Below are 7617 nucleotides of genomic sequence, written 5' to 3'. Positions count from 1 at the left end.
CCCATACAACACTAATCAGCACAGCACAAAGACAACATCACACCCAGGAAGTGAAGCAGTACCACAGCAAACACACATACAGCTAACCCAACACCCACAGATGCACAAGTCCATGACAACAACATGACTAGAGGACTGTGCAGCCCAAACAGTAGAACTGAATATGAGCAACCGTGTCTGCAAAACAATACAAGAAAATCACATATAACCAATTGGTCAACTGTCCTGAGTGGCACATTGGTCCTGTGCACAGATCAGCACTACAAAACATAGTGTAACTAATGAACTGATGGGGAGGCACATACACTGGCAACCCAAGGGGACAGCTGACATGAGAGTGAAGTGGTGTGTACGCCAGTAGTGGACAGGTGAGGAGTGCCAAACTAGATGGAGTGCAGATTCACATTAGGTTGGCATCAGAAGCACAGATAGCGAATGGTATGACTCAACACCACACATGCCATAATGGAGCCAAAAAAGCCCCAAGTGACAGCAATACATGAGAAAACACACCCACAATGTCAGTGTGGCCTAGCAGGGTTGCACAGTGAGTACAAACAGTATCAAGACACATGGCTGATCAACAAAACACAACGCTGACTTGCCAGTCACACACTCTGCATATTCACAATTGCCAACAACAAGTAGGTGTCCCCCAGAAGTGCAAGAACACACCAACACACTGCACATTGCACAACCTACAACTCCCACATGTGCACACAGTCACCAGCACAGGGCTGACCAATCCAAACAACAGGCACTCAACTCCTGGGTGACACATATGTGCAGTTGACATTGCAGGGGAACACACACAACAACACTACTGACAAAGTCACCCCCTTCACACTGCACACTTTATGACCACCCAAGTGCACACATTGAATTTAACCCATGTGACTAGGACGCCTGGCCATCACTAGATGAGCCGTTATTTGCGAGGACTAAAGGCACTCAGCACTTTACTTTACCGGGTCCACATTGCCCAGCAGTACCTGCGCAGGGAGGCGTCTACTTGTTCTATGAGCGCCCGGTGGCTCTCAAAAGCAGCTGCGGGCTCGAGCAGTACGGGAGCCGTTATTTGCGAGGACTAAAGGCACTCAGCACTTTACTTTACCGGGACCACATTGCCCAGCAGTACCTTGGCCAGGAGGCGTCTACGTGTTCTGTTAGCGCCCGGTGGCACTCAAAAGCAGTTGCGGGCTGATGCGCGCGGGCGTGCCTGGGCAAAACCTGGGCCAACGGTGGGTCCGTCTGCGGCCGTCCGAGACCAGAAGAGGCTGGACTGGGCCAGGGCTCTTGGTTGAACAACAGGGTTGAGGAGCGCCTGGAAAACCCTTTGGAAAACCCTCTGGTATAGCCAGCTTGTTGGGAGACGTTTCTACCAAAAGGGGCACATCATTGAGTCAGCTGTGAGGAAGTTTTCCTGGAACTCTCTCTGCCACCATCAAGGTCTTGACGTTTCCAGGAGCCTTCCAGTCCCCTTCGAGCGCTGCCATTCCTGCTGTTCCTGCCGCCTCCTCCCTCCCGCCGCCGCGTTAATAATCTCGTGGCCGCAGTGAGGAGGGAGGGAGAGACTACAATACCCAGGCTCCCCGGCTGATACCATCCCGGAAGCAGTGTTACCACCCCCGTGCCCGGAGGCGCTTCAAAGCCGGACACACTCCCCGCGTCGCGGGCTCGCGCGCGGGCTAAGCCCGGGCAAAGGGCGGGCCGTCTGTGGCTGTCCGGGGCAGGGAGAGGCTGGGCTGGGCCACCCCCTATGATCTCCTGATCAAATGGACTTGTAATATAGGTAAGACCGTGTGAAATAATTTGTTGCTACTGTGTTCGTGCCCTCCGAGTTTACTAGGAAGATGGGGAAAACTGTGCCTATTAGTGGACCCACTCGGCCTAATACCAGACAGAATACATCTACTAATACTCCACTCCCAAGTCTAACAGCCATAGACCGCATGGTTCAAAAAACCATTGGGGTTGTTGCATCAGCAATAGAGAACACAGAAAGACGCCTCTCACTCCCTATTGGCTGTGCCCTTCCTGTATTGTCGGTTGATTCATCTATTACTATGGCTAATTCTTGCGACTCCATGCTGTTGACCTCCTATGTCGGATTACCAGGCCCTGATAAAATCTCTGAGCCATCAACACTGACTCACATTGTACAATCTGATTTGTCGCCCAGGGTAAGCAGACTTTCGACCACACCTGTTCTCCAGGGGCAGGACTCAAGCACAGGATTTCAACTATCCAATGACATTATTGATCTAGATGGCAATAATATTAATCTGCTGCCTAATGTTCCACAGTTGGCCACGACTCATGTTGTTATTTCACCGGTCAGAACAAGAGGGCAAAAGGCCAAAAGCAAGTTAAAGCATATTGAGAAGGAGCAGTCTGTATATAAACATAGGGGTAAAACCAGTAGGACTCATTATAAAAAGGCAGGTAACCTTTTTGGTCGTAAGGGGGAATTACCTGAAGTACAGTCAAATGTTCCTGATGCTCAGTGTGATGATACTGTACATGTGGTTGGCAAGGATGGCTTTTGGGAGAAAATGGAAACATTATTATCGACACACATAGGGCCTATTTTGGAGAAAATTTGCGACTTAGAAGTGCGGGTGGGTTCTATTGAACAACATATAACACAAATTCCCCACTTAATTAAGCCTACCCAATCTTTATTAGTTGCCCCCCAAACGGAACCCACTCTAAATAATGCTGCGTCTATATCTGATTCACATATGACTGTGGGTGCTAAGGACAAATCAAGAGGTCCAGTTATACATCATTTAGCTCCAAGTACTTTGCCTCATAGCACCAACAATATCAGTAGTAATTTAACTGCTGGGGGAAGTCGTGAGGGGAATGGTATAGCTCTGTCGGAAAAAGTTGCTATCCCTATGGAAGGCACTGAGAAGCAAGGAGGCCCAATGACAGATCATTTAAGGGGTACACGTCAATCTGAAGATTTTAAAAGCAATAATGTTCCTTCTGTAATGAATCTGCCACCAGAATGTGGAGCATATGTCGCAGTTCTTTGTAATGTCCCCAGATTACGGAAAGGGCAACTTGAAACAAATGCATCTCTTAAAAATAAAACCCTTTATTGGTTAAGCAAAAATTGTGGGTTTTCAATCTTAGATGCAGACCAGATCTTACTTACTGAAAGAGTGGGTTGGATAGGTCCCACAACTAAAGGTTTTGAAGGGGACTGCGTCATAATTAATTTTGGCTCACCAATATGGGTCCATAAAGTTTTATCCAGAGCCCCCCCGCCCTCCTGTTGGGAATACAACACAACCCTCTTGCCACTTGCCTATTTCTACAAATTCCCTGTGTTTAATAACTCTGTTACTGGTCATAGGGTTTTTCACGCAAGGAACAAGTGGCTGCCTATGGAGCCAGCTGCTAGTTCTGTGTTCTCCCCCTTACCACTTTATAATAGGTTTCAATGTCTGACACAAATGGAGGATAATGATTGACATGGAACTACAGTAGGTAATATAGTGGGAAATATTGATAAGGGGTTTATGGTGAACCCTAACATAATTATAAGGCAAAGTGAAGTCATCATTAATCATCAGGATCTTACTATGATGAATGGGTTACCGGTTATAAATGACTCTAGCGAGCCTGACATCTTAACAGCTAGTATACCTAGAGATCCTATCATGAATATAGAAGTACCTACAAATTGGCACAACGATAAAACCGCCAAAACACAAGAAGGGTATTCATTAACAACATGGAATATCGCAGGTCTTGGGAATAAATTAGGTACTCCCTTTTGGCAAGATTTCATTACCCGCGGAAGTGACATAATTTGTTTACAAGAAACATGGAGTACAGATTATATCGCTGTGGAAGGTTACACCTCATATTGTGTTAATGCGATACCCTCCTTAATGGGTAGAGCCAAGGGTGGATTATTGTTGCTTATTTCTACTAAATTGATTGGATGTAAAATTATTTCTTATTCTTTCATTGACATCCATAGTCAAGTTTTGCGACTATCATTCCCTGTCGGAAAGGATTTGGTACTAATTAACTTTTATAATAATAATTTTCGTAAGGATAGGGGAGCTTTTCTAGATTCACTGGAAAAAGAGTTGGACAGGGTACTAAATATTTCACTTAAGCTGGCGGTTGTTGTGTGGGCAGGTGATTTTAATATTCAAGCTTGTCCCACCACATTTACTAACTCTTGTGGTTATATGAAGTCTTACTTGACCACTGCAGGGACTAAGGATGATATGTTACATTTCCCACATTGTGATTATGGCATGACCTTTAATGCTTTAATGGCCAAATTCGATCTTGAGCTATTAGATTGCACCGAGAGAAAGGGCCATATCAAATGTCCATCATTCACTGGTAGGGAAGCAAATAGTAATATTGATCACATCTTACTAACAAGGAATAGTCCATATATGGACCTTTGGATAACCGAACAGGTGGTTAGTGACCACAACAGTATCTCCATAGACCTGTTGGCATGGGGTAACAAACTGACTAATATTGATTATACAATTACAGATATTCTCCCTATCAGGCCGAACGGTATGAGAATTAAATGGGATGGTGTAGACCCATATAAGATCCAATCGGCTGTGGTTAGTAACTGTAGAGACAGTATCAATTACTGTTTAAGGGATGAGGTTACCCCTGGCAAATTATGTATGGAATTTTCTAATATAAATAATGTGGTTAGGGATATATTAACTCGGAAATCCAAAGGTCCAAAACAAGCCGGAAAGAAGTGGTTCAATTCCGAATGTACGGAGATACTAACTAATCTAAAGTCAGCCTTAAGGTCCAAGCCCCGTGACCAAATCTTAGTCCGTAAATTGCGATATGCCTATAAACAAGCTGTCCTTGCCCACAAAAAGGCGATGAGAATAGATGCCTGGGATAAGCTAGGCTTTGCAAGTGATACTAAAAATGTTAAACTTTTTTGGGAAATTATAAATAGTCCCTTTTTAAAGGATGATCATATCCCTGAGCTGACGTCCTATGTCAACTGCACGGAGTGGATAAAACACTTTTCTAACATTTTTAACCCAGATAAGGTTTCTTAGATCCGTTTTTATCAAATGATTCTATTTGGCCTTTTATGCCATTAATGATTTGCGTCGATGAGGTGCGAGAAGGGATGGTAAACAGCAAAGGGGGCAAGGCACCAGGCCCGGATGGTGTCCCGATTGATTTATATAAAGACTAAAGCCTCGGTGCATATGCCAGTTCAAACCGGTCCTGGGGCACACCAGCCCCGGACCTGGGGCGAGCTGGACAAAGGATTGGGGGTGTAACCACCCCCCTTCCTGGTCCCACCCTTAGGGAGGGACCTAGCAGGTAGTTCGGCCCCTAGAATCCGCTTAAAGGTAGGAGCTGTGTCCTAAGACTTCAGACATCCTGGAATCAACTTAACACAAAGAAGAAGACGGGAACTTCAACGCTCTGCTGCACAGAGGACTGAAGAGAATCTCCCCTATGGTCAGGGAGGGACCATCTTGCTAACGCAAGCACCAACCAGCTACTCGACGTCTGCTTTGCCGCCGCCTCCTGCCGGAGCCCGAGCCCAGAGCCCAACAAGAACTGGACCTCCAGACCTGTCACCGCCCGATCCACAGTCCCTGAAAAGAAGGAACCCGTGGAGGCACCGAGACACGTGGAGCCAGCCATCTTGAAAAGACACTCGACAAGCTGTAAGCGCAACAACAGAGGCTCCCTCCAAGTTGTGCTTTGGGACCTGAGAAGCCCAACATCCGAGCAGCATCTGCACCAAAGGTGAGCCCTCCAGCATCTCCACGATCTGCGTGGGGCCCCTCTGCACTTTGCATCTCGACGCGCCTAACCGGACCCTGGCCCGTTGGCTAGTGGCCATCTTGGCGACCTACTTTGAAAACTACAATGCTGGTCTGGTTGCTCCAGACTGGCCCCTGCTTCCCTCCAAAGGAGCAGCCCCTCTGACCTTGCTGGTCAGAGTAATCAGCTTTCTTCAATTCCTACGACTCCTGCTTTTGCCAAGGCTTGTTTGCTTCCTTTGAGTCGCCGACACCGCCGACAGCGAGAGCCTGCGTGGGACAGCTCGTGAACCGACTCCTGGATGTTGTCAACCTTCAGGGACCACGTGGCTGCGGAGACAAGCTACACCTCTTCACCTGTTTGCACCCGACATCGCCTGGTACCTACCTGGTGCCACGCCGGTCACTGGCTAGTGACTGTGAACACTGTCCCCTCTGCTTTCAGGTCTTCTACAGCTCTGATCCACCCTTGGATCCACCGCATCTCTTCTGGACCGGCCGCCTGCAGCATCTTTGTCATCAGGCTCCATTGAACAGATAGACGAAACCCGACGCACTTCGAGACCTATGCACCCGCTTCCTGTGGATGAGGTAAAGCTGGCACTCCGGTGCCCAAGTGTAGAGAAACATCTCTAGTGTCTGTGTTTTAAGTCTTAAGTTCGTAGTCCATCCAGAAGACCCTTCTAGCAGTAACTTTTGAACTTTTACGCACCCATTGAAAACCTATGGGAGCCCGCGTGTAACTGTCCTCACTGCACACGCGACCCGTGGACCTCCTGGTCACTAACTGAAGTTAGCTCCTTGTAGGCCCAGCGATTCTAGAGGCCCTAGGCCTTTTCCCTTTCCTATTCGTGGTACTTATACCACTACTTTAGTATATGGTTTGAGTGGCCACCAGGGCCCATCCATATACAGTGCAACTTCTGTATATTGTAATACTTTCTTGTTTAACGATTTGTGCTCCTGTGCTCATAAAGAGTCTAGGGGATACTTTGAGTAATAAATACATATATTTTGAATATATATCTGTGTGGTGTCCTTTCATTGGTATAAGGGGGGTTACATATGGTAAAACAGCTTGCTTTACATGCCAAAACGAGTTTAGCCTAAAAGACTGCTTAGCCTACGCTACCACTAGGGCAGCTGGTCCGAAAAGGTTGACTTACAACCACACCATAAGGGTCGCTTGGCATGGTACAAGGTGGTCACTTTAACTATTGAACAGCATATACCAGGCCAACTTCTCACAGCAGTGCTTTGCTTTGTTCGTCTCTTGGGGGATCTTCCCGTCCGGTGGGTCTCATTACGACTGGGCCTTCACGGGTTCAGGTTCTTTCTAGTCTTCACCTGTCCCCATGGTTGTCCCTTCTCTTGTCCCACCCATGGTTCCGTTCTGCCGGTGGTTGTGTCACAGCGGGTTCGGTCCACTCTGGGTGGGTGGTGCCCGGCCTTTGGCCATACCACCGTGTATGCACCTGATCTCGTCTGATCTCAGAAGTTGAGCAGGGTCAGGCCTGGTTTGTATCTGGATGGGAGTCCACCTGGGATTACCAGGTGCGGAAGGCTTCTTATTTCTCTTCCCCTTCTTCTGGGTCGCGGGTTGGGGACGCAGCTCCTCTCCCGCCCTATCTGCGGGTGCGGCCTGCGGGATTTCCTTTCCTAGTGCCCCTTCCCGGGTGTTTGCCGGCCTGTGGGGCTGGGGGTACGCTTGGGTTCCCGGTCTGTGTGGGGTTGGTTGGTCCCCCTGCTGGCGGACTTCTCGTCTGGCTTCTGTTGGCTGTTCCTTTGGCTTGTCTGGGGTTTGCCCCGG

General features: G+C 47.9%; 1 pseudogene; it reads left to right on the top strand.

Moving 5' to 3' along the window:
* The first annotated feature begins 7254 nt into the window (after positions 1-7254).
* Positions 7255-7373, top strand: LOC146865311 (5S ribosomal RNA; annotated as a pseudogene).
* The last annotated feature ends 244 nt before the right edge of the window (positions 7374-7617 follow it).

Source organism: Triturus cristatus, chromosome 2_1 (assembly GCF_964204655.1).
Source record: "Triturus cristatus chromosome 2_1, aTriCri1.1, whole genome shotgun sequence".
Classification (NCBI taxonomy): Eukaryota; Metazoa; Chordata; class Amphibia; order Caudata; family Salamandridae; genus Triturus; species Triturus cristatus.
Note: the sequence above shows the minus strand (reverse complement) of the source record. Positions and strands in the feature narration are given on the sequence as shown.